This window comes from Bos indicus, chromosome 6 (assembly GCF_029378745.1).
Source record: "Bos indicus isolate NIAB-ARS_2022 breed Sahiwal x Tharparkar chromosome 6, NIAB-ARS_B.indTharparkar_mat_pri_1.0, whole genome shotgun sequence".
NCBI lineage: Eukaryota > Metazoa > Chordata > Mammalia > Artiodactyla > Bovidae > Bos > Bos indicus.
The window spans coordinates 111,936,507-111,963,597 of record NC_091765.1 but is presented as its reverse complement, the minus strand read 5'-3'; the positions used below and the strand labels follow the sequence as shown (position 1 = coordinate 111,963,597).

Here is a 27,091-nt window from a genome sequence, read left to right as displayed (position 1 = left end):
TCTGTCCTCCTTAGAAGATGATGAACTTCTTAAAAATCTCAAATGAAGGGTTGGTATCTCCAGGATTTTGCATATAATGAGCGCTCAATTAATGTTTGCTTAATCGAATAAAACTGACATTCTTCTCAGAGAATCAGAGGGGGAAAAGGAAATGAATTTAAATGTGCTCTGGGTGTTTCACACCGTTACATACTTTAATTTCCAAATTCTTATTTCCAAAAAAACAGCAGTCTTACAGGGTATACATCTTATGGCATGTACATTACCATCCCTGTTTTATAAACAAGGATCAGAGAAGCTGTGTCAGCTGCCCAGGGTCACACAGCTAGGAAGAAGCAAAACAAGGGTTTAAAGTCAGACATATATATTTAGAGACAAAATGGCTTATATTTAGTTTAATGGCTTATATTCAAATTATTTTTATCCCTGTCAATTCAAAGTGAAATTCTAGAAGATGAGGTAGCTAGATATAAATAAGCATGGATTTGTAAACCTTATCCTAACAACCAAAGGGTAAAAAAAAGTGACCTTTTCCCTCAAGAATGAGAATAGCTTTTATTGCCTTTGGTGTGTGTGAGCAGTTTCTCTGGGTGACACAGACATCTGTCCCAGTTGAATCAAAACAACTGGCTGCCATGAGGTCGCATAAATGTTTGATGCCTAACTAACGTTGTTCTGGAGGCTGGAACAATTAGTGCAGCTGTACCCAGGGCTTGAAAAGGCGAGAGAGGTATTTATAGCAACAGTAACAGCTTATTGCCAGCATCTGTTTGCCAATGAAACTTATTCTAGGAAATCTTATAATTACCAAGTTCAGTAGCTATCCCATTGGACTCATCAGCTGAAGCTGCAGTTTAAAATTTTATTTTTAAAACCTTCAATGAAGCTAAGAATAGACAAATGAGAGGGTTGCCCTGAAATGGTGTCTCAGGGCAAACTCAGCTCCCTAAATGCAGTTTAGTCCCTGAAGAGATAAAACTTTACAATTGTGTAAGTGAAATAAAAACTGTCCATAAAAAAATATTTCCAAACAATGCACTCTGATGTTTATAGAAGTTATCAGGCAATTGTCCTTTAAAGTGGGCTTCTCTTGTGGCTCAGATGGTAAAGAATCTGCCTGCAATGCTAGAGACCAGGGTTTGATCTCTGGGTCAGGACCATCCCCTGGAGAAGGGGATGTCTACCCACTCTGATATTCTTTCCTAGAGGATTCTATGGACAGAGGAACCCGATGGGCTACAGTCCATGGAGTCGCAGAGTTGGACACCACCGAGCAGCTAACACTACACTACATGAAATCCTTAAACTAAATAGTTCCAGAGTGGAAACTGAATGCATCTTTAAACTCTCATTTTTTTTTTCTAGAAAAGTTGGTTACCAAAATTTGTCACTTATAAACTCAAACAATAGAAAAACTTTCAAACCTGAAAAAACAGAAAAGGAGGGATTGGATGGAGGTACATTCATAAAATGCTACTGATTATTTTTTTCCTTCAAAGAGTTTTCTATGGTAATGCTTTCTAGCAAAGGTTTGTAAAACAGAAAATCTGGAAGATGCAGAAAGAGTTTAAGAGAAAAGAAAACGACTTTAGTCCCATTGCTCCCAGAATCAATCGTGGCTGACATGTCCATCTCCTCTTGCTTTGCTTTGTGTTTTCTCAGCCTGCCTCTCACTGTCTCCAGCTTTGCTGTTATTCATCTGCCCTGTTTTGCTCTGAGCAGTGCTGGTGACCTGGCAGATGGGGTCTTCGGAGGCCCGGGGGGCTGAGCTGCTGTTCATGCGGTGACCACAGGTGCGTTATTTCTCTTCTCCAGGATGGACGTCTGCACAGGTCTGTTCTGAGAGTCTGAAAGAATCAAACGCTCTGCACAGACCCACACCACCTTGCATGCAGACTCAGTGCCCAGGTCCAAACCCCTCCGCCAGCCAGAAGCCTCAGGTTCAATGCCCCAATCTAGGTGATTCAAAGACCGCTTGGCATTAAAAGGAACACATTTGAGTCAGTTCTAGAAAGCTGGATAAACCTAGAGCCTTACACAGAGTCAAGTAAGTAAAAAAGAGAAGAACGGATATCATATATGAACAGATATACATGGAATCTAGAAAAGTGGTGCTGACGACCCTATTTAGAGACACAGACCTAAAGAACAGACTTTGGGGCAGATCGAATTGAGAGAGTAACACTGAAACATATACACTACCATATGTAAAATAGATAGCTGGGAATTTGCTTTATGATGCAGGGAGCTCAGCCCGGGGCTCTGTGACAATCTAAAGGGGTGGGATGAAGTGGAGGGTGGGAGGGAGGTACAAGGAGGGGACGTATGTATACTATGGCTGATTCATGTTGATGTATGGCAGAAACCAACACAACATTGTAAACCAATTGTTCTCCAATTAAAAATAAATTTTAAAAAATAAAAAAGTAAAATTGGAAAAAAATTAAAAAAAAAAAATCCTTTGGCAGTTGTGACTGCTTCTCAGAGCAGCTTTCACGAGACCTTGCTTATTGTTTAATTCCCCATGAGTTGTGAGCAAGAGGCAGGAGGAGAGAGCCTTTCCAGAACATTCCTGGGCCTCCCCCCTGCAGATTGCTCGCCATCTCCGTGCATCTTGCAGGTGGATGGTAGGACGAGGGCAGGGGCGTCAGCAGGCTTTGTGCTCCTGGTCCTGGGTCACTCACTGCGGGAGACGCTCAGATGAAAACCATCTATTTCTGTGCGGGTCTTGAGAAAAGAAGCCATCAGCCAAGGCTTAAGGAAGGGTTTTGTTTTCTCTGTCTCTGCAAAATGGTCCAGCTTCACTACATGCCCTGGCATGCACTGGATGTCGCCTGGGGTGATGGCCGCACCCAGGCCCTGGCCACATGGGGTCCAGTTCACTACATGCCCTGGCATGCACTGGATGTCGCCCGGGGTGATGGCCGCACCCAGGCCCCGGCCACACGGGGTCCAGGGGCAGCAGGACAAAGGCCAGAGCTGCCAACCTCCGAACAGCCTGGGCTACAGTGTGTGCAACCGTGGCACACGCCGTGTCCTCCAGGGGGACAGCCAAGCCAGCAGCGGGTGGCAGGGAACTCGCAGGCCAGTCAGGGGCTGGCAGGCAGGGCAGAGGGGCCAGTGGGGGCCCCGGGAAGGACTTCTCCTGGGAGCCTGGAAGACGGGAGATTGGGATAGAAACCAATAGGGGAGTCCTTCCTAAGCACTGGGTTGGCCACATAAGTTGCTTGGGACGAACATGTTGGACAAACATGTTGACCAACCCAACATTTACTAAACTCAATGCTATCTCTGTAATAATAGTATTGTTCGAACTCATGAGAGATAGGGACTGTTCAGATATTATGGGCTGGCGCTCTGCCCCAGACTCCGGGGCAGATGGCAGCAAGCAGACCCCAGACCTCTGTTCCTAGGAGTTCCCTCTTCTATTGGAAAGGGCAGACAGGAAAGAACTAGACAGGTTAGGTATCTGAGATGACAGGTGCCCCAAAGAAATCCGGAGCCACATTGATGGGGAGCCTTTGGAAAGGGCTGAGAGACCCCAGGGGGAGGATGCAGCCAGCGCTCAGCCTGAGGGCCTGGGGGCCACAGGGAGGCTGGAGCCGGGGGAGTGGCAGGGGGCAGATCATCAGAGGCCACCCTGGGCACTTTCCAAATTGTTCTGAGTCCAGGTTGAGGTGGCGACCCTCAGGGACTTCTGAGCAAAGCTGGGGCAGGATCTGGCTTCCAGGGTGAAAGCCTGGCTCCCCTGGGTGGAGAAATAGACCAAGGTGGTGGGAAAGAGAGAAGGCAGGAGGGCCTCACTTACCAATGAAGATTCAGGGGCCCGGGAAGGGCCTTCAGCATCAGATGGCTCCATGAGGGCCCGGCATCCGTGAGTGACTTCCCTTCGCGTTTAGAGTTAGGGCGCATGCGCGGAGGCGAGCCCAAGCGATCTCCCTCCCCTCCCATCACAATTCCCCTCTCCCCTGTCACTTTCTAGTTTTCTTTCTTGACTCCTCAAAAGGCCTGAGTCAGGAGTTCAGGTGGGCACCCGGTTCTGCCGCATTTAGTCCTGATACCTGCAGTGTGCTCAGCTCACCTGGTCAAATCCTAGCCGTCTTTCACGTCCTGAACTATCTTTTCTCAGGGAAGTCACTTCGCCCCCATCCACTTTGGTGGCACTGCTCACCTTCAGGGGTCCCTGCCCTTTGGTAATCTCCCCTCCAGGCCGTGGAATACCCACAGCCTTCTCACTGTCCACTCATCAGCCCTACAGCTGGGCCCATGATGATCTGGCAGATGCTATGGACCCCTGCTCGTCAGTACTTTGTGAGTTCAGTAAAACACTTGCCCAAGATCACACAGCTAATTAATACACAGGAAGATCAGGATTCAAGCTTCTGACTCCAACTTCCTTGTAACCTCAGGACTTGGACTCTCGTCTTGGTTTAGCCTAGGAACTGAGTGCTTCTCACTTATTTATTTATTCTTGGGTGCGCTGCCTCTGTGTTGCTGTAGGCAGGCTTTCTCGAGTTGCAGGGAGCAAGGGCTGTCCTTGCTGTGGAACACAGGCTGTAGTGCACAGGGGCTCAGTAGTTGGGGCACACGGGCTTAATTGCCCTGAGGCATGTGGGATCCGCCCAGACTAGGGATCAAAGCCACGTCTCCTGCATTGGCAGGTGGATTCTTAACCACTGAACCACCTGGGAAGCCTGTGGTGCTTCTTAAACATACTTATTCCCGGCCTTATCCTGAGCTGTAGAATCGCAGCTCTAAGACCGACTTGGGACTCTGGTTCTGTCTGTCTGTTAGTGTAATCAAGAACCTCAGCTTCTTATTACCAAGTGTACTTTTGAAACACATTACGATGGGGCTCCTTCCCAGAGGAGGTTCCTAAAAGATAAAGATCAAGGAGAAAGTGAAAACAAGATTCCAGGAACTAGTTCAACTGTAACTGCAGTTCCTCCTCAAACGTCGTCTGTCTTTTACAAAAGGAAACTGCAACTGAAGCTTAATATTTATTTATGTGAGTTATTTGGGGGGCCTAATGGAAGGTTCCTGAGTTTCCACCAAGAGTGTAATTTCCTGGAAAACTCTAAATGGCACTGCCCGATGAGCTTTGACCAAGTTTGAATTAAGGAACACTTGAAAAGAACACCATCAAAGGGGCTGGGGGGAAGACCCTGAAGGCCCTGAAAGAAGAGACAGAAGACCAGAGAGGTTAAGCAACCTCTCTGAAGGCACACAGCTGGCAGGTGGTACAAGTGGAATCAGACCCAGCTCCTGGTATTTTTCCATCTGAACACTGAGAGTGTGCCAGCGCAATGTGGGCTCTGCACAGAAACAAAGATGCTCACACTTCAGAGGGGGAAGGTGCCCTGTAAACACCACATCAGTGACAACCCACTCTAAAGAGTGCATGGCACACAGTAGGCGCTCAGGGGACAGTGGTCAGCTGACTGCCTGACCCCAGCCTCTTATCACCCAGAAACAGAACACTTCATACTATTTCATTCTCTGCCTTGTTAGATTAAGTCTGTGCAAATCAAGTTCCCACTAGTCAAATGAAAACATGTCTGATGATTTTGAAAAATAATTACTGTGGAATCAAGGGAGGCAGACTGATCATCACTCTGCCATCTCCTTACTTCTCAGAACCTCAGTTTCCTCATCTGGAACATGGGGAGGATGCCCCCCTCATGGTGTTGTCGGTGACAATTCAGTGAGATACCGCATAACCCCTGGAAAGGGATCAGTCAGCGTTTTGGCGGATGAAAATGAACAAATGAATGACGGAGGAAGCGGTTTGTTCTGCCTTAAATTTGGAATTTATCCTCCCGCCTCCCAGCCTCTTGCTCTATTAAGTGTGCAGCAGCTATAGACAGACGTTTCCTGAGCGAAAAGTCAGTGGTTGAAATGAGAATGTCAACCCAAATACACTCTACTAATAAAGGCAGCAATGAATGACAAATAAAAAAGCCCCCACAGGACCCACCACCTTTCATCAAATGTGATATATTGGCATTTAGTCATGAAGATGTTTGGTTACAAGTGATAGAAAAAAATGAAAATAACCAGCATAAATCTTATAGAGATGTTTGCCACTCATAATCCCTGGTGGAAGGAAGGCAGTGTGGGCTGGAGTGATACTCCACTGTTCCTTTCATGTCTGCTGGATGTAGCTTCCAGTCTCAAGGGGAACTCATGGCCCAAGATGGCTGTTGGAGCTCCAGCCATCAACCAAATTCTGGCCAGCAGGTAGGAGGAAGTGGTGAAAAACTACCATCTCCCTCTGTGGTGGTTCATTCAATGTGTCATTCATTCAATGACTGGCCACAGGTGCCCAGTATAAACACTGTTTCTGGGTGTCTTTGTGAGAGTGTTTCCTGATAGGATTAGCATTTGAATGAGTGGCTTTAGTGAATTAGATCACCCTTCCCAATGAGGTAGGGCATTGTCCAACCTACTGAGGGTTTAAATGGAACAAAAGGTTGAGTAAGAAGAGGTTTCCCCCTCTTCTTTTTTCCTGCTTGAGCTGGGACATTTCATTTCATCTTCTCTCTTCTGGGGACTGGGATTTACTTTATCAGCTTCCCCAGTTCTCAGGCATTCAGACTCAGACTGAATTATACCACCGACTTCCCTGGGGCTCCCGCTTGCTGAGGGGAGATCGAGGAACTCTTCAGCCTCCAAAGTCCCGTGAGTCAATCTGTAGTAATAAATATCCACATAGATCTCCTGTTCAGTTCTGTTTCTCTGGAGAACCCTCCTAATACGCCTTCTAAGGACATTTCCGAGAACTGCCTACTCCACTCTGGCTTCATTCTGCTTGACCCTAATTCAGTGAAGCGGGGCACACCTAGCTCCGAGGAAGGCTGGGAAATGTGATCTTCCCCGGAGGAGGCGTGGGTAACTGCTTTTCTGAGGTGTCTGTGAGAGAAACAAGATGGAGAGGTGGACACTGGCGGACAAGTGGCAGTTACCGTCAGGCAGCAGCTTCTTCTTGTTTGTGTGCTGCTTGACCCCTTGCCAAGTTCTGGACTGCTCTTTCTTCTTTTTGAAATTTATTTTCTGGCCTTGCCATGTAGCTTGTAGGATTAGTTCCCCAACCAGGTATCGAACTGGCGCACCCTGTAGTAAAAGTCCAGAATCCTCACCACTGGAGCGCCAGGCTGATTCTAAATGTTGAGGTGGGGTAAAGGATAGATGCTTTTTTTCTTAAATGAAGATCTTATTTAGTAACCTGACTTTCGTAACTGACACCTGGGCATGTGCTCCCTTGAAATAGGGGTAGGACCTGGACCCTGTCCTGTTCTAGGGCTCCCTGCCCCAGAGTTAGAGAACCACACTCAGAGTGGAAGTCCTTTGAGAAAAGGCTTCTGGTGATGGAGGAGTGAAAGGGCTTTTATCAGGTAGCAGCTGTTTCAGATACACATTCCGGTGGTGCCCTTTATTTTGCAAAGCTTGACGCCCACACCTCTCCAGCCCCAACACTCCTTCCGGAAGCAGGGCTAATCTTACCACAACTATTCCTAATCATAACCTTCCGGTCTGAGCTTCTCCAGTGTTCTCTCTTCTCCCACCAGGGGCTGGAAGCAAAGATCCCTGAGCTGAGGATCCGGAACCCTCTGTCCCATCTTCCAGTGACCCCCTAGCGACAGTCTCCTGAATCCGCGTGGCTCCTGCTGCCAGCATCAAGGACCACGTGAGTTTCTGCAAAGAAGCGGGAGGGGGGCAGATCTGAGCCTTGGTGTGAAAGAGGGTGGTTTGAGGGGGCTTTGCCGGCCCTGGGAACACTGGCTGCAGGCACCGCTGGGGCCTTTGGGAGGCGGGTAAAGTGAGGGGCGGGGGAATGGCAAACCGCTCCAGTATTCTTGCCTGAAGAATCCCATGGACAGAAGAGCCTTGCGAGCCCCAGTCCATGGGGCTGCAAAGAGTCAGACACGACTGAGCAACTGACACTTCATAGTGGGGGGCAGGGTGCCTGAGAAGCCAAAGCTTGTGAAGGGGGGCCTGAAGGGGCAAAAAGATCCAGGTTTATTTGGGTCTCCTTGGAGTTTAGTGGGGGAACCCCTCAGACCGACCCTCAGTAATGGGGGCTGGGACCATGGTCCCCAACCTTTGTGGCACCAGGGAGCCGTTTCATGGGAGACAGTTTTTTTTCCCCATGAACTGGGAATGAGGGGGTGGTTTGGGGATAATTCAAGTGCATTGCATTTAATGTGTACTTTATCTCTATTATTATTACATCAGCTCCACCTGAGATCGTCAGGCATCGGGTCCCAGAGGTTGGGGACCCCCGAGCTAGTCTTGAGAATCATTTCCCTGGATGCTCTCTGGGGAGTCTTTTAGCCTTCCACATTATGGCCCAGATTTGTGGATGAGGCCATACACCCCCGATCAGAGTGGTACCCCTGGAGCTCTGCGTTTTGCAGACCTTGTAGCAATTTGGAGGGGACGGTGGCAAGGGTATTGGTGTCCTGTGATAAGCTCTGTCTGCAGAGGCAGGAGATGGGCTTCCCCAAGTGGTTTTGTAGTCGTGGGTGTTAGAGCAGCAGCTGAAGACGTGTCAGGTTCTGAGTGGGGCGGGCGGCGGGGGACAGACCCCTTTGGTGTGTGCGTGTGTGTGCTCAGTCACGTCTGACTCTTTGTGACCTCATGGGCCATAGATCCCGCCAGGCTTCTCTGTCCATGGAATTCTCCAGGCTAGAATACTGGAGCGGTTTGCCTCCAGGGTATCTTCCCAACATAGGGATGGAACCCGCTTCTCTTGAGTCTCTGGCATTGGCAGGCAGGTTCTTTACCACCGCACCGCCTGAGAAGCCAGACACCTGTGAGGACTCCCCAGAACACCCGACTGGTGCTCCAAAAGGCATCTGATTTTCTGCTAGGTAGAGGGGTCAGGGCGTGGAGACTCCTCACTGGGACATAATACCCGACTGATGCTCCAAAAAGCCTCTGATTTTCCGCCTAGGTAGGTAGAGGGCAGAGCATGGAGACTCCTCACTGGGACATAAGCATAAACGAGACTTTACTTTGTAGACCTGGGATGCTGAGGCCAACAGACGTGAGCTACAAATAATAATTGCCCTTCTTGCCAGCAATTGGAAGGAAACAACACAAGGAGAGATTAAATCTCATGGATGTTCCAAAGACCAAACCCCTTCAACAGAGAGGAAAAAGCCAGAACCTGATTAAGACACCAAGGCCCTCATGAGCCAGCTTCTCAGTACCCACCCTGGGTGGCCTCTGGTCAGGCTCCTCTCTCCCACTCTACACACCCTCCTGGTGCCCAGCTCTCCTTCTGGAATGATCTACCAAAAACTAGTGTCATCCCTTTACTCCTCTACTTTATAACACTGACGACTCCTCTGTTGCTTGCAGCGTGGTCCGAATGCCTTAGCATGGTTGGCGTGTGAGCCCCTTCATAGCCTGACCCTCCCAGCCCCCTGCTCTAGTCTCATCTCTCACTCCCCATTTTATCCAAATTGTATGTTCTAGACACTTTGCAGTGTAGCCCTACAATATCACTAACTGAATCTGAGTGTTATCAAACCCAAGTTCAGTCCCTGAAGCACGGTGAAGACAGACATACTGAAACATCAGAGTTTGGAGCAGAAAAAGGTTTTTTGCAAGGGCCAAGCAAGGAGAGTGGGTGGCTCATGCTCGAGTAGCCCAAACTCCCTGATGGTTTTGGGGGAAGAGTTTTTATAAGCAGAATTTGGAGGGAGGGCTGCAGGGTGTGTGACCTTCCTCTGATTGGTTGGTGCTGAGGTTGCAGGGTGGTGTTCCAGGAGTCTCAGTCATCAGCCTCCTGATTCCAGTCAGAAGGGTCCACGTGCTTGTGCTCAGCCTGAAGTTACCATTCCCCACCTGGGCTCCTACCGAGGAACTCAGAGATGCATGTCAGATTGTTCTGTACACCCCTTCAGGAAGAGCCAGGTCCCTGCTCTACTGCTGGGCCATTGTTTGTTTGTTTGTTTTTTTCCTTGACCGCCTTTCCTCTGTGTCTGCATTCCCTCACTCCCCTGATTAGTAACTGTTTGGATTTGCCCTTTGGAACTCAGGGAAGCTGTAGGAGGCTGGAGCCTTTTTGCTGCAAATAAGAAACAGAAAAGTTTTGGGTCTTTGCTTCCAGTCTGAAGGTTTCTGTGTGTCCCCCTGGTAAGCACTTCCAGCTGGGAGACAGAAGGTGGGATTTTGAAGCAAATCATCCCATGTTCTGTTCAGGTCCACTTTCCCTCCTGGACAGAACACTCTAGAAAGGCAAGGACTGTCGCCTGCTGTGTTCCTGCCACCCAGCACCTCCTGGCACATAGTGGCTGCCCCCAAATTTTTTGCTTACTTTGCTTGTATAATACCTGCTTCCTATAATCATCTTAAACAGGAAATGAAATATTGAGAATCACGGTTACCTTAATAAATGGTTGGGCTGCCGAGGTGGTGCTTGTGGTAAAGAACCGCCTGCCAATGCAGGAGACATAATAGACACAGGTTCAATCCCTGGGGTGGGGAGATCCCCTGGAGGAGGGCATGGCACTCCACTCCAGTATTCTTGCCTAGGAAACCCCATGGACAGAGGAGCCTAGTGGGCTGCAGTCCACAGGGTCACAAAGAGTTGGACACGACTGAAGCGACTTAGCACACATGCTGTTCTTACTCTTGGAAAAGATAGCACAGCCTGAGGTTGTGAGCCTCAGTTTCCTTCTCTGGAAAATGGGCATAGCGTTGCCCTCGCAGGAGGGTTTAATTAAATAAATGAATGTATGGAAAGCACTCTGCTTGATGCTTGAACAGTCAGACAGTAGATGGTCACCAAAGGCAGCAGCCAGCAGACCGCCCCATGGGTGTGGTCACCTGTCTCCCTGCACGCTCACTGCTACTTGATGTCAAGGGAAAAATTAACCAGTAGTCAATCTAAGAAAGACATGGAAAATTTTACTCACAGCAAACCGAGGCTCATAACCCAAGAGAAGTCAGTCTCTCAGAGAGCTCTGAGAGCTACTCCAAAGAGATGAAGGGGGTGGCCACCCACTATATACGTGACTTTGGTGAAAAGAGTTTGTGCAGTGAATCACACATCTCATAGAAGGTTGCTGCTGGCCTCGAGGGATAATCATCTTAATGGATGGTGTTAGGGCTTCTCTAGAATGGGGAGCAGAGGAGGCAATGGCACCCCACTCCAGTACTCTTGCCTGGAAAATCCCATGGATGGAGGAGCCTGGTAGGCTGTAGTCCATGGGGTCGCTAAGAGTCGGACACGACTGAGCGACTTTCCTTTCACTTTTCACTTTCATGCATTGGAGAAGGAAATGGCAACCCACTCCAGTGTTCTTGCCTGGAGAATCCCAGGGATGGGGGAGCCTGGTGGGCTTCCGTCTATGGGGTCGCACAGAGTCGGACATGACTGAAGCGACTTAGCAGCAGCAGCAGCAGAATGGGGAGATGCAAGAATCCAGGCTCATGAAACACTCCTCTTGGAAGCATCTGAGTGCAGGAAGGCCCAATTTTCCCAGAACACACAGCGTCGCATTCTGATCGTTGTCCTGGATGCCTAGCAGGTGCACTGCAGGTCAGGTCAGCCTCCGCAGCAGCTAATGGCTCGATTGTTATGGACTGGGTGACAGGCAACTTTCTTTATTTTATGATCGCTTCCCTTTTGGTACGAATTTCAACCAAGGTTTGGGAGGCATTTTGTGACCGGTTTGTCTCACGGTGCTGGGAATCCTCATACCCAGGTCAGGCAAGGACTTTGTTGACAGGCCACTCAGTGTGCTATCACTGGACTGAGCCCTGTTAACGATAAGCAAGGGCCATCAGGACGGCCGAGTGGTCTAAGGCGCCAGACTCAAGCTAGAACAATAAGCAAAAGCCTCTGAACCGCCTGCCTCACTGGTGTCCAGGAGATGGTTCCCTTTTGCTGCTTCTTCCCATACCTAGACAGACAGTATTACAGTCACTCATCTTATAGAACTCTACATTTGGTCAGTTGTTTCAAGTCACCTAATCATCATTAATTTTATCTGAGGCTCAGTCACATATAACGCAAGAAGCAATAATCTCGTAAAATGGGCAGAATACAAGGAATATAGCTGGTGACATTAATGGCGTGTTGCCGCCAGTCAGAATGGCTGCTATTCAAAAGTCTACAAACAGTAAACGCTGGAGAGGGTGTGGAGAAAAGGGAACCCTCTTACACTGTTGGTGGGAATGCAAACTAGTACAGCCACTATGGAGAACAGTGTGGAGATTCTTTAAAAACCTGGAAATAGAACTGCCATATGACCCAGCAATCCCACTGCTGGGCATACACACCGAGGAAACCAGAATTGAAAGAGACACGTGTACCCCAATGTTCATCGCAGTGCTGTCTATAATAACCAGGACATGGAAGCAACCTAGATGCCCATCAGCAGACGAACGGATAAGAAAGCTGTGGTACATATACACAATGGAGTATTACTCAGCCATTAAAAAGAATACATTTGAATCAGTTCTAATAAGGTGGGTGAAACTGGAGCCTATTATACAGAGTGAAGTAAACCAGAAAGAAAAACATAAATACAGTATACTAATGCATATATGTGGAATTTAGAAAGATGGTAATGATAACCCTGTATGTGAGACAGCAAAAGAGACACAGATGTATAGAACAGTCTTTTGGACTCTGTGGGAGAGGGCAAGATGGGATGGTTTGGGAGAATGGCATTGAAACATGTATATTATCATATGTGAAATGGAATGCCAGTCCAGGTTCGATGCATGATACAGGGTGCTTGGGGCTGGTGCACTGGGATGACCCAGAGGGATAGGATGGAGAGGGACGTGGGAAGGGGGTTCAGGGTGGGGAACACATGTACACGTGTGGTGGAATCATGTCAATGTATGGCAAAACCAATACAATATTGTAAAGTAATTAGCTTCCAAAAGTAAATAAATAAATAGAAAAAAAAAACAACGGCATGTTGCATGAGAACTCAGTCGTGTCTGACTCTTTGCAACTCCAGGGACTGTAGTCCACCAGGCTCCTCTGTCCATGGGATTTCCCAGGCAATAATACTGGAGTGGGTTGCCATGCCCGCCTCCAGGGGATCTTCCTGACCCAGGGATTGTAATCGGGAAAGGTTATTTTTGAATTTATACTGGATCTGCTTCTGTGACTTTAACCCTCATCTTGCTACTTTTGTTATTGTCCGCGTGCATAATGGCCTGCCCCAGGGAGATAACGTACGCTGCCTACCTGTGAAGGACTCTAAGGAAGTGAAACTAGCACATCCTCCTGCCTGAGACTTGCCAGTGTAGGGGACATTTGTAAGGACTGTATTGTCTTTTTATCTTGTTGCCTCAGTTCAGTTCAGTTCAGTTCAGTCGCTCAGTCGTGTCCAACTCTTTGCGACCCCATGAATCGCAGCACGCCAGACCTCCCTGTCCATCACCATCTCCCGGAGTTCACTCAAACTCTCGTCCATCGAGTCAGTGATGCCATCCAGCCATCTCATCCTCTGTCGTCCCCTTCTCCTCCTGCCCCCAATCCCTCCCAGCATCAGAGTCTTTTCCAATGAGTCAACTCTTCGAATGAGGTGGCCACAGTACTGGAGTTTCAGCTTTAGCATCATTCCTTCCAAAGAACACCCAAGGCTCACCTCCCCCTAAATCTAATCCCTTAAAAAAAAAAAAAAAAAAAACCTGGCATCCCGGCCCCACAAGATGGTCATTCTGAGGTGCTAGCCTGCCGTCTTCTTGGTCAGCTGGCTCCCAAATAAAGCCCCTTCCTTTTCTCAACACTTTGTCTCACTTATTGGCCTGTTGTGTGATGAGCAGAGTGAGCTTGGACTGGGCAATGGGACCAAACCCACGTGTCTTATTTCCCCTGCATTGGAGATTCTTTACTATTGATCCACCTAGGAAGCCTCCTTATAAGGGCATAAGTAAATATTTAAGTGTGAACTTCCATCTGGTGCAGTTCAGTATCTCCCCAGGTCATCTGGCCAGTCTGTTGGCAGCAGTCACTATCTCAACGGGAAATATGTTGGCATTGTGAATAAAGTTCACTGAAGATCTCTGCATGTACAAGGTGAGAGTGGGTCTTTCTGACCCCTTATAAGGTTGAGGCATGACTGTTATCTTCTAAGGAATTACTTGGCTGGAGCCAGTAGGAGAAAAATAGATCTTCGTGGTTGAGCTGCTGCTGCTAAGTCACTTCAGTCATGTCCAACTCTGTGCGACCCCATAGACGGCAGCTCACCAGGCTCCCCTGTCCCTGGGAGCAGGTCTGGTTAAAATATAATGCAGGTTCTGATGCACACCAGAGGGGAGGGAGGAGGCCAAAAAGCAGGAAAAAAAGCTTTATATTTAAACTTTTCTTGCCTTGACTTAAAATGTGAATTTCTGTCTCATCACTACTTTTATCTTCTTGATGAACTTACATTGTTGTTCAGTCACTAAGTCATGTCTGACTCTTTGTAACCCAACAGACTGCAGCAAGCCAGGCTCCCACGTGTCCTTCACTGTCTCCCAGAGTTTACTCAAGATGCTGTCTGTCTCATCCTCTGCTTGCCCCCTTCTCCTTTTGCTGTCAACCTTTCCCAGCATCAGGGTCTTCCAAGGAATCAGCTCTTTGCATCAGGTGGCTGAAGTGTTGGAACTTCAGCTTCAGTATCAGTTCTTCTAATGAACATTCAGGGTTGATCTCTTTTAGAACTGACTGGTTTGATCTCCTTGCAGTCCAAGGGACTCTCAAGAGTCTTCTCCAGCACCATTCAAAAGCATCAATATTCTTCGGTGCTCAGCCTTCTTTATGGTCCAAATCTCACATCCATACATGACTACTAGAAAAACCGTAACTTTGACTATATGGACCTTTGATGGCATCACCAACTCAATGGACATGAGTTTGAGCAAACTCCAGAAAATGGTTAAGGACAAGGAAGCCTGGCTTGCTGCAGTCCATGGGGTTACAAAGAGTCAGACATGACTGATTGACTGAACAGCCAGAACAGTACCCTTACAGAGTTGTGATATAACCTAGTCGATAGAACTACAGTCAAATACACACCTCTGTAGGATCCAGTAATTCCCAGAAGGTCCTTTACATCACATGCCTCACTCCACTGAAAAGATGCCCACTCATCTCCTTGACCCATTTCTGAGTCTTGGACAATTTCTTTTGCACAGCAGAGATCAGACTAAATCCAGCTCCTTCAGCCTCTCTGGCTTGGAGCCTTACAAATCCTTAGGATGTTAATACTTGTGGATAAATATTATGTTAATATTTGTGGGATAAATATTTAGCTTGTGGATCCAAGAGCCCTACCGCACTAGAAATTGAAAATAACTTTGAGGGGTAGTGGTGAAAGACAGGTTGACAGAGAGCTAACAGGAGCAGAATAATTGCCTCCATTCATTGCCTACTGTGTGCCGGGTATGTTGCACACCTCATCGCATTTAATCTTTGTAAAACCTTTATTTCGTAGGTGAGGAGACTGAAATTCAGAGAGGTCAAGTACTTACTGAGGAGTATACATGAACTTGTTGCTTTGTTGGCTTGTATGTGTATGTTCTCCTTTGTGAGAGGTTTGGCTCTGGGGGGCCAGGGGTGTCCTTTGTCTTATTCTCTGCTCTGTGTCTTTGCTGAGTCTTGTCCACAGCAGGGGCTGAGACAACGTTGGTTACGGGCAAGTGAATGAATGAGTGAGTGAGCGAGTGAGTAGAGTAGCAGAGCTGGAGCGCATTCCCAGGTCTGTTCAGCCTCCACCTCCCAGGCTTTCCGCACAAAACACACCTCAGTTTTTCACTCTGGCATGAGTAGCTGGTTGGGACTATAATTTAACACTTTAATTGCTCAGGCCAAAAAAAAAAAAAAAATAGTGTTTCAAGTAGCAAAAAAGTATAGTGGGTTTAAAATAAATATCTGATGATAGCTTAGGTAGCCAAGAGTGACGCAGAATAGAATTTTGCAGAGAATGCTTTTTTAGAAAGTTTCACAATGAGGGAAATATGCTAGGAAATAAGAGGAAAAGACAAGGTTTGATAAACGACTTTTTTCATAAGTTTTGAAACGATTATGTGTGATTCAGCATGTGAAATATGAAACTTCCCCACAACTGTCCCTGACACAGGGTGACTGATTTTTTGTAAGGATATTTTGGGTCAGAGTAACTAGAATATCCAGCTGCTAGTGAGGAACTGTGTTACTGAACTCAGATTCAGCTGCTTTTTGCTCAAGAATCTAGGATTTTCCCAGCAGTACAGTGGATGGGAGTCTGCTTACCAGTATAGGTGACATGGATTCAATCCCTGGTCTGGGGGGATTCCACATGCCGCGGGACAGCTAAGCCTGTGTTCTGCAGCTACTGAGCCCGCGTGCTGCATGCTGCAACTGCTCAAGCTCATATGCCCTGGAGCCTGTGCTCCACAAAGAAGCCATGGCAGTGAGAAACTTGCACACCACAACTAGGGAGTGCCCCTGTTCTCTGAAACTGCGGAAAAGCCCTTGCAGCAACAAAGACCCAGCAGAGCCAAAAAAGAAAAATTAATAAGTAATAAAATGTTAAGAAAAGAGTCTCTTAGAAAAGAAGAATACAATACTGAGCGACGAATGTTGGGTGAAAGGAAAGACAGATTTGTTGAGGAAGCCTGAAGTCCTGGGGAGAAGGTGGGCTCACATCCCAAAGACCTACCTCCCAATTCCCCAGGTTTTGCTCAGAGTTTGAATAGGGAAAAGAAGAAGGGGCTATGTGCTGAGCTGGGGGGAACCTTCTATTTTCAGAAATGATTGTCTTGATCACGTGATTCCAAGTAGCCATCAGGTCTTCCTTGCTGTTGAAACATTACCTGAGCCATAAAATGTGAAAGTGTTAGTCACTCAGTTGTGTCCAACTCTTTGCGACCCCATGGACTGTAGCCCACTAGGCTCCTCTGTCCATGGAATTCTCCAGGCAAGAATACTGGGGTGGGTTGCCATTTCCTTTTCCGGGAGATCTTCCTGACCCAGGGATCGAACCTGGGTCTCCCATGTTGCAGGCAGATTCTTTACTGTCTGAGCCAAATCTCTGGTTATCTAGGAGGGCTCTGCAGGATCCTGCTAGGTTTCAGGTGCTGAGAAGATACTACTGAATGAATGAATATATGAATGAATAATATTAATAGATTCTTAATAAGTGCTTTCAGATGCTGATGAAGACAATGCAAATGAGTAATTCTTTAGAGGAAAGTAATAATAGTAATTATTCCCAGATGGGCAAAACAGTGTGTGCATAGATTTTTTTTGTTTTTTTGTTTTTTTTTTTTGTTTGTTTGTTTTTTTGTTTTTCTGGTTTTTGGTTGTTTTGCTGCATTCATTGTCTCTTTGTTGATGTGCAAGGGCTTTTCTAGTTGTGGTGAGTGGGGGCTACTCTCCACTTGCAGTGTGCAGGCTTCTCACTTCAGCGGCTTCTCCTGTTGCAGAGAACAGGCTCTAGGGCACATGGGCTTCAGTAGATGTCTCTCATTGACTCAGTAGTTGTGGCACACGGGCTTAGTTGCCCTGAAGCACGTATAATCTTTCTGGACCAGGGATCAAACCCATGTTCCCTGTATTGGCAAGTAGATTCTGAACCTTTGGACCACCAGGGAAGTCCTGGATATAAGTTCAGTCCTGGATATAAGTTTTGTGTTGCATAAATTAAAAGTTCCTGGGTGAATCTTTCTGGGGCTATGATAAAAACTGAACACTAGAGAATCAGAAATTGTGGGGTTTTCCTGCCTACCTCCTTCTGCAACCTCTCAATAGCATTTGGCTGGAAAAAACCTTACCTTCCTCAAGAAAATGAGAGTGAGTATCCTAACACTTTATAATTCTCTCACCTTTCGCTGTTCTCCTGTTTCCCATACGGTTACTAAAGGCAAATTATGACTCCCCATCTGCGTTAGTACATGTTAAAGATGATGTCAGAGGGAAAGCCAGCCCTAGAGATGAGGCATTTATTCCAAAGTTACCAAATACAGATTCAGCACATAAAATATAAAACTACCCCACAACTGCCCCATTAAATTGTGACTGAGTTTTCCAAGTTCTCCCCAGGTTTCGTGTTTGGAATCCAGGCTCAGAGGCACTGTCTTTGACCTGGCCCCCTCTCTCTCTTTCCTCCTCTTGCTCCAAACCGGATTGAAGTTTTTCCTCTCCATCTTTGAACCAGCATGCAATGGGCTTGATGGATGAGTTCCAAATCTTAGCTGAAGGTTTTCAAAGTTCAAGAATGTATTTCTGACTTTGGGTTATTAAACACCAACAATACTATTTTTTTGGAATCTAAGCCCAGAGGCAAGTGGAAAAAAGCAAGATTAACAGGAAATCACGAGGTAAAACGTTTATAAGAGAACCCTACCTTGTGTGAAGCCATTCCTTTCAAAACTAGTAGAATTTCTATTAAGAACAATTACTTTCTTCCTCTTTCTGTCTCTGTCTCTCTCTCTCCCAGATGGTCTTTACACAAATTTCAGTCTTAAGAAGATAAATCAGTAGATGTTGAGACGATACAGATTTATTTTTCTATAGAGTCATATGCTGCCATATTTGTTAGTCATACAAACAAAATTTTTTTGGAATGTAATTATTCATAGAAATCCTCAGATTAATTAGAATAATATACTCACTAACCTATTTTGTTTTAGTCTTAGACTCAGAGGAAAATATTCCATTCTTCATAAGGAACATCTTGCCAAAGATCAAGGATTGTTGAATGACCAGGGGTTGTGTAGTGACAGTAACGGATATGTCAGTCAACACTTCATTCTAATGTTACATAACCCTGACAACTTTTCCTGAAACTTGAGTTTGTTACTGCAGTCCTGTTGTAATTTTTCTTTTGTTATGGTTCACTCTAAGGCAGCACTGTCCAGCAGACCAGTCTGTGATATTGGAAATGTCCCGTCTGCATGCACCATCCAAGATGGTGGCCTCCAGCCTTCTATGGTCATTGAGTGCTGCCGCTGACCAGTGAGGAACGTGAAGCATAGGGGTTTACATGACCTACTAGGGACCACACTAGCTGTTCGTGACTGAATCTGAATGACTCTTCTAGCTCTTTCGAGGGTCACCTGTTGTGTTTACATTTCGTCTGGGCAGGAAAAGTGAGGAGCGATTTCAGAAAGGGAGGCCTAATTTTTGCATCTACTGACTCAGCATGTATGTGGGAACAGCATCATCCTCTCTGGCCTTGCCTGTAACAGATGATATAGCAATTCAGTTGCACTAAATCAAAAGGTATTCACCTCACACCCATCAGAGTGGCCATCTAGAAAGTGGCCAAAGTCTAGAAATAATAAATGTTGGAGAGGGTGTGCCAAAAAGGGAACCCTCCTACACTGTTGCTGGGAATATAAACTAGGGGCAGCCACTAAAGAGTATGGAGGTTCCTTAAAAAGGTAAAGATATGATCCACTCCTGAGAACATAGCTGGAAAACTGAAACGTTCGTTTGAAAGGGTATATGCACCCCCATGTTCAGAGCAGCAGTTTTTTACCATAACGAAGACATGGAAACAAGCCAAGTGCCCGTCAACAGATGACTGCATTAAGAAAATGCTATATATATATATTTATATATATATGTCTCCCATATGTGTGTGTATATATAACTCCCAGATATATATATCTCCCATATGTGTGTGTGTATATATAACTCCCAGATGTATATATCTCCCATACGTGTGTGTGTATATCCCATACATTATTCAGTGATAAAAAAGAATGAAGTGCTGCCATTGGCAGCAACATGGATGGACTCAGAGATATTACACAGAGAGAAAAGGGCAGGCAGAGAAAGACAAATACTGTATGATGTCACTGATATGTGGAGTCTAAAAATTAATACAAATGAATCTATGTACAAAACAGAAAGAGACTCACAGAGAAAACAAATTTATGCTTACCAAAGAGGAAGGGGTGAGGAGGGACAAATTAGGAACAGGTACAAACTCCTATACATAAAATAGATAAGCAACAAGGATTTACTATATAGCACAGGGAATTATATCCAATATCTTGTAACAACCTATAATGGAATATAATCTGCAGAAAGTAAAAAAAAAAAAAAAAACTCTGTGCTGTACACCTGTAACTAATGCAATATTGTAATCCAGCTAGACTTCTATTAAAAAAAAATAAATAAATTCAGTTGTGCTGAATAGTGAGACTGTTGGATTAGAACCATAAGCCAAATTGAACAGAACAAATTATTAGGTCCTGTTGCTGTCTGCCTAAGGCTGCTCAGAACACATCTTAATATTGTTCTATTTTTACTATTTATTCATTCATTTACTAAACGCCTGTGATGGTCCAGGTAGAGTAGGTGTTGAGGGGTATGAAATGGATAAAAACAGTTGAAGCATTCAGTGTCTGCAGGAAGACCAGTGGCCGACCCTTTCAATCCACACTACACTATCTGTTGGGAGAGTACAGGCCAAGAGGGTTTCATGTTGTCTTGATGAAGGTGAAAGAAGAGTATTTTACTCTTCTTTAAGAATCTATATTAAAGCTATTTAATAGAATAGATCTATTCTATTTAAGAATCTATTATTAATCTATATTTAAGCTGGCTTAAAACTCAACATTCAAAAAACAAAGATTGTGGCATACAGCCCCATCACTTCATGGCAAACAGACGGGGAAACAATAGAAATGGTGACCAACTTTATTTTCTTGGGCTCCAAAATCACTGCAAATGGTGACTGCAGCCATGAAATTAAAAGATGCTTGCTCCTTGGAAGAAAAGCTATGACAAATCTAGACAGTGTATTAAAAAGCAGAGACATAGCTTTGGTGACAAAGGTCCATATAGTCACAGCTATGGTATTTCCAGTAATCATGTATGGATGTGAGAGTTGGACCATAAAGAAAGCTGAGCACTGAAGAATTGATGTTTTTGAACTGTGGTGTAGGAGAAGACTCTTGAGAGTCCCTTGGACTGCAAGGAGATCAAACTAATCAATCCTAAAGGAAATCAGTCCTGAATATTCATTGGAAGGACTGATGCTAAAGCTGAACTCCAATACTTTGGCCACCTGATGTGAAGAGCTGACTCATTGGAAAAGACCCTGATGCTGGGAAAGATTGAAGGCAGGAGGAGAAGGGGATGACAGAGGATGAGATGGTTGGATGGCATCACCGACTCAATGGCCATGAGTTTGAGCAAATTTAGGGAGATAGTGTGGAGAAGGCAATGGCAACCCACTCCAGTACTCTTGCCTGGAAAATCCCATGGGCGGAGGAACCTGGTATGCTGCAGTCCATTGGGTCGCTAAGAGTCGGACACGACTGAGTGACTTCACTTTCACTTTTCACTTTCATGCATTGGAGAAGGAAATGGCAGCCCACTCCAGTGTTCTTGCCTGGAGAATCCCAGGGACGGGGGAGCCTGGTGGGCTGCCGTCTATGGGGTCACACAGAGTCGGACACGACTGAAGCGACTTAGCAGCAGCAGGGAGATAGTGAAGGACAGCCTGGAGTGCTGCAGTCCATGGGGTCACAAAGAGTTGGTGGACATGACTGAGCAACTGAACATCACCACCGCCATCTGTTGGGAGAGTACAAGCACAGAGGGTTTCCTGTTATCTTTTGGGTGTTTTTGGTGTTTTAGGATAATCATGGGCTCTGGAGGCCACTCTGGGTTCAAATACAGTGCTTCACTTACTAGCTCTGTGACCTTGGGCAAATTACTGAAACTCTTTTAGGCTTATCTTTCAGGCGGAGATAATAGATTGCTGTTGTTACTGGTAAGACTACATGAAATAATGCACATAAAGCTCTCAGCCTACTGCTTCATTTGTAAAAAACATTTTTTAAGTTTTAGCTATCACCGTTATTGACTTTCCTGGTGGCTCAGTGGTAAAGAATCTGCCTGCAATGTGGGTGACTCAGACTCGATCCCTGCATTGGGGAAGACCCCTGGAGAAGGGAATGGCTACCCACTTCAGCATTTTTGCCTGGGAAATCTCATGGACAAAAGAGCCTGACGGACTACAGTCCATGGGGTCGCAGAGTCAGACACTACTACCATTGTCATTATTATTACTATCATTGTTATTAGAAGTAAACAAGAGCCTCCTAAGGCATAATTATTTTTACTTTGTAGACGAGGAAACAGGCTCAATGAGATGAAGCAGCCAAAGTCACAGGGATAAAAAAAGGAACAGGGTCCAAATTTGAGGCAGGAGAGCTGGCTGCTCCTGGGAGGGGAGAGCTCATCTCCGGGCCCCACTCAGAGAGGGCTGCCTTTGAGCGGAAGTGTGGGGGTCTCTAGAGGTGTTCCAGCAGAGACCTGGAGCAGCTGATTAGATGTGTCAGGGTACACCTAACCTCTCCATGCCTATAGTACAGGTTTCAGAAGTTTCCTGAGCTAGGAAATATTCTAGAAATATGCACAGTCACGCTCAGTTTAAACTTGCAATTTTCTTGCATTAAAAAAAAAATTTACTTGGTGCCCTGGGTCTTGGCTGTGGTCCTAGTGTGATTAGATTGACTAGTTTTCTGTGAGTATGGTTTCAGTGTGTCTGCTCTCTGATGCCCTCTTGCAACACCTACCATCTTTCTTGGGTTTCTCTTACTTTGGGCATGGGGTATCTCTTCACGGCTGCTCCAGCAAAGCACAGCCAATGCTCCTTACCTTGGATGAGGGGTATCTCCTCACCACCACCCTTCCTGACCTTCAAAGTGGGATAGCTCCTCTAGGCCCTCCTGTGCCCACACAGCCACGGCGTGTGGTAGCTCCTCCTGCCCGCCACCCCTGACCTCGGACACTGGGTATCTCCTCTCGGCCACCCCCCCTGACCTCGGACGTGGGGTAGCTCCTCTCGGCTGTTCCTGCGCCATCACAGTCTGGCACTCTCGGCCGCTGCCCCTGACCTCGGACGTGGGGTAACTCCTCTTGGCCGCCGCCCTTCGGGCATGGGGTCCTTACTCAATGAAACTAAGCCATGCCCGTGGGGCAACCCAAGCTGGGCAGGTCATGGTGGAGAGATCTGACAGAATGTGGTCCACTGGAGAAGGGAATGGCAAACCACTTCAGTATTCTTGCCTTGAGAACCCCAAGAACAGTATGAAAAGGCAAAATGATAGGATACTGAAAGAGAAACTCCCCAGGTCAGTAGGTGCCCAATATGCTACTGGAGATCAGTGGAGAAATAACTCCAGAAAGAATGAAGGGATGGCACCAAAGCAAAAACAATACCCAGCTGTGGATGTGACTGGTGATAGAAGCAAGGTCCAATGCTGTAAAGAGCAATATTGCATAGGAACCTGGAACGTCAGGTCCATGAATCAAGGCAATGTGGAAGTGGTCAAACAAGAGATGGCAAGAGTGAATGTTGACATTTTAGCAATCAGCGAACTGAAATGGACTGGAATGGGTGAATTTAACTCAGATGACCATTGTATCTACTACTGCGGGCAGGAATCCCTTAGAAGAAATGGAGTAGCCATCATGGTAAACAAAAGAGTCCAAAATGCACTACTTGGATGCGATCTAAAAAATGACAGAATGATCTCTGTTCGTTTCCAAGGCAAACCGTTCAATATCACAGTAATCCAAGTCAATGCCCCAACCAGTAACACTGAAGAAGCTGAAGATGAACGGTACTGTGAAGACCTACAATACCTTTTAGAACTAACACGCAAAAAAGATGTCCTTTTCATTATAGGGGACTGGGATGCAAAAGTAGGAAGTCAAGAAACACCTGAAGTAACAGGCAAATTTGGCCTTGGAATACGGAATGAAGCAGGGCAAAGACTAATAGAGTTTTGCCAAGAAAATGCACCGGTCATAGTAAACACCCTCTTCTAACAACACAAGAGAAGATGCTACACATGAACATCACCAGATGGTCAACACCAAAATCAGATTGATTCTATTCTTTGCAGCCAAAGATGGAGAAGCTCTATACAGTCAGCAAAAACAAGACCAGGAGCTGACTGTATCTCAGACCATGAACTCCTTATTGCCAAATTCAGACTGAAATTGAAGAAAGTAGGGAAAACCACTAGACCATTCAGGTATGACCTAAATCAAATCCCTTATGATTATACAGTGGAAGTGAGAAATAGATTTAACGACCTAGATCTGATAGAGTGCCTGATGAGCTATGGAATGAGGTTTGTGACATTGTACAGGAGACAGGGATCAAGACCATCCCCATGGAAAAGAAATGCAAAAAGCAAAATGGCTGTCTGGGGAGGCCTTACAAATAGCTGTGAAAAGAAGAGAAGCGAAAAGCAAAGGAGAAAAGGAAAGATATAAACATCTGAATGCAGAGTTCCAAAGAATAGCAAGAAGAGATAAGAAAGCCTTCTTCAGTGATCAATGCAAAGAAATAGAGGGAAACAACAGAATGGGAAAGACTAGAGATCTCTTCAAGAAAATCAGAGATACCAAAGGAACATTTCATGCAAAGATGGGCTCGATAAAGGACAGAAATGGTATGGACCTAACAGAAGCAGAAGATATTAAGAAGAGATGGCAAGAATACACAGAAGAACTGTACAAAAAAGATCTTCACGACCCAGATAATCACGATGGTGTGATCATTGACCTAGAGCCAGACATCCTGGAATGTGAAGAACTTGTTCACTATGAACAAAGCTAGTGGAGGTGATAGAATTCCAGTTGAGCTATTCCAAATCCTGAAGGATGATGCTGTGAAAGTGCTGCACTCAATATGCCAGCAAATTTGGAAAACTCAGCAGTGGCCACAGGACTGGAAAGGGTCAGTTTTCATTCCAATCCCAAAGAAAGGCAATGGGAAAGATTGCTCAAACTACCACACAATTGCACTTATCTCACATGCTAGTAAAGTAATGGTTAAAATTCTCCAAGCCAGGCTTCAGCAATATGTGAACCATGAACTTCCTGATGTTCAAGCTGGTTTTAGAAAAGGCAGAGAAACCAGACATCAAATTGCCAACATCCGCTGGATGATCAAAAAAGCAAGAGAGTTCCAGAAAAAACATCTATTTCTGCTTTGTTGACTATGCCAAAGCCTTTGACTGTGTGGATCACAATAAACTGTGGAAAATTCTGAAAGAGATGGGAATACCAGACTACCTGATCTGCCTCTTGAGAAATTTGTATGCAGGTCAGGAAGCAACAGTTAGAACTAGACATGGAAGAACAGACTGGTTCCAAATAGGAAAAGGAGTACGTCAAGGCTGTATATTGTCACCCTGTTTATTTAACTTCTATGCAGAGTACATCATGAGAAACGCTGGACTGGAAGAAACACAAGCTGGAATCAAGATTGCTGGGAGAGAAATATCAATAACCTCAGATATGCAGATGACACCACCCTTATGGCAGAAAGTGAAGAGGAACTCAAAAGCCTCTTAATGAAGGTGTAAGTGGAGAGTGACAAAGTTGGCTTAAAGCTCAACATTCAGAAAACGAAGATCATGGCATCCGGTCCCATCACTTCATGGGAAGTAGATGGGGAAACAGTAGAAACAGTGTCAGACTTCATTTTTCTGGGCTCCAAAATCACTGCAGATGGTGATTGCAGCCATGAAATTAAAAGACGCTTACTCCTTGGAAGGAAAGTTATGACCAACCTAGATAGCATATTCAAAAGCAGAGACATTACTCTGCCAACAAAGGTCCGTCTAGTCAAGGCTATGGTTTTTCCTGTGGTCATGTATGCATGTGAGAGTTGGACTGTGAAGAAGGCTGAGCACCGAAGAATTGATGCTTTTGAACTGTGGTGTTGGAGAAGACTCTTGAGAGTCCCTTGGACTGCAAGGAGATCCAACTAGTCCATTCTGAAGGAGATCAGCCCTGGGATTTCTTTGGAAGGACTGATGCTAAAGCTGAAACTCCAGTACTTTGGCCACCTGATGCCAAGAGTTGACTCATTGGAAAAGACTCTGATGCTGGGAGGGATTGGGGGCAGGAGGAGAAGGGGACGACAGAAGATGAGATGGCTGGATGGCATCACTGACTCGATGGACATGAGTCTGAGTGAACTCCGGGAGTTGGTGATGGACAGGGAGGCCTGGCGTGCTGTGATTCATGGGTGGCAATGAGTTGGACACAACTGAGCGACTGATCTGATCTGATCTGATCTGGGTCTTGGATCTTTAACCTTTGCTGTGGCATGCAGGATCGTATTTGCAGCCCGGGAACTCTTAGTTGTGGGCTGTGGGATGTAGTCCTCTGACCAGGGATTGAACCTGGCCCTTGCATTTGGAGGGTGAAGTCTTAGCTACTGAACCACCAGGGAAACCCCAAGATCAGTGTAAAAGTGAAGGTGAAAGTCGCTCAGTCTGTCCGACTCTTTGCGACACCGTGGACTACACAGCCCATGGAATTCTCCAGGCCAGAATACTGGAGTGAGTAGCCTTTCCATTCTCCATGGGAATCTTGCCAAACAAGGGATCCAATCCAGGTCTCCTGCATTTCAGGAGGATTCTATACCAGCTGAGCCACCAGGGAAGCTCTTTTTTTTTTTTTTTTTTTTTTTACTTGTCAAACAAATAATGCTCTTTTGAGCACCTGTTTTCTGCTAGATTCTGGGGTAAGTGAAAGAACTATTAAGTCAACCTTCCTGTCCATCATTGTCGGTCTGTCCATCTTTCCATGCATTCATCAATCCATCCATATCACAAACATGAAACACCTACTGTGTGCCTGACACCATCCGGAAGGTGCTTTTTTCCTTCCATAAGTCTTATTTTTCCCACCAGGGAGTAGGAAGTAGTGAGTGAGGAGTGAGGTGAACCTCCGGTGAGAGCAGCTGGAAGGGGGTGGGGGTGGTTGCTCTTGGTGGGAGCTTCGCGCCCCTCAGCCAGTGGGGATGGCAGGCGTGTGTGTGTGTGTGTGTGTGTGTGTGTGCGTGTGTGTGTGTGTGCGTGTGTGTTAGTCGCTCAGTTGTGTCCGACTCTTTGTGACCTCACGGACTGTAGCCTGCCAGGCTTCTCTGTCCATGGAATTCTCCAGGCAAGAATACTGGAGTGGATTGCCATTCCCTTGTCCAGAGGATGGCGGGTAACTCCCAACAAATGAAAGCTCCGCGTGTTTGGACCTATAGTGGCTGCCTGTGTGTGTATATGGGAGCAAGGGTGGCTCTTAGTGGGTATTCTAGCCCCA

The 27,091-nt window shown here is 46.1% G+C and overlaps 1 protein-coding gene across 5 annotated transcripts in view; it reads left to right on the top strand.

Moving 5' to 3' along the window:
* Positions 1–1,662: 1,662 nt before the first annotated feature.
* PROM1 (prominin 1) overlaps positions 1,663–27,091 on the top strand; it is a 148,515-nt gene continuing 123,086 nt past the window's right edge. For 3 of the 5 annotated variants that reach the window (XM_070791836.1, XM_070791835.1, XM_019963122.2), the window contains exons 1-2: positions 6,460–6,681; positions 7,569–7,687. The gene's annotated coding sequence lies outside the window, so the exon portion shown is untranslated. Of the gene's footprint in view, positions 1,794–6,459; positions 6,682–7,568; positions 7,688–27,091 lie in introns of those variants that run through there. The other 2 variants (XM_070791832.1, XM_070791838.1) reach the window with 2 other exon arrangements.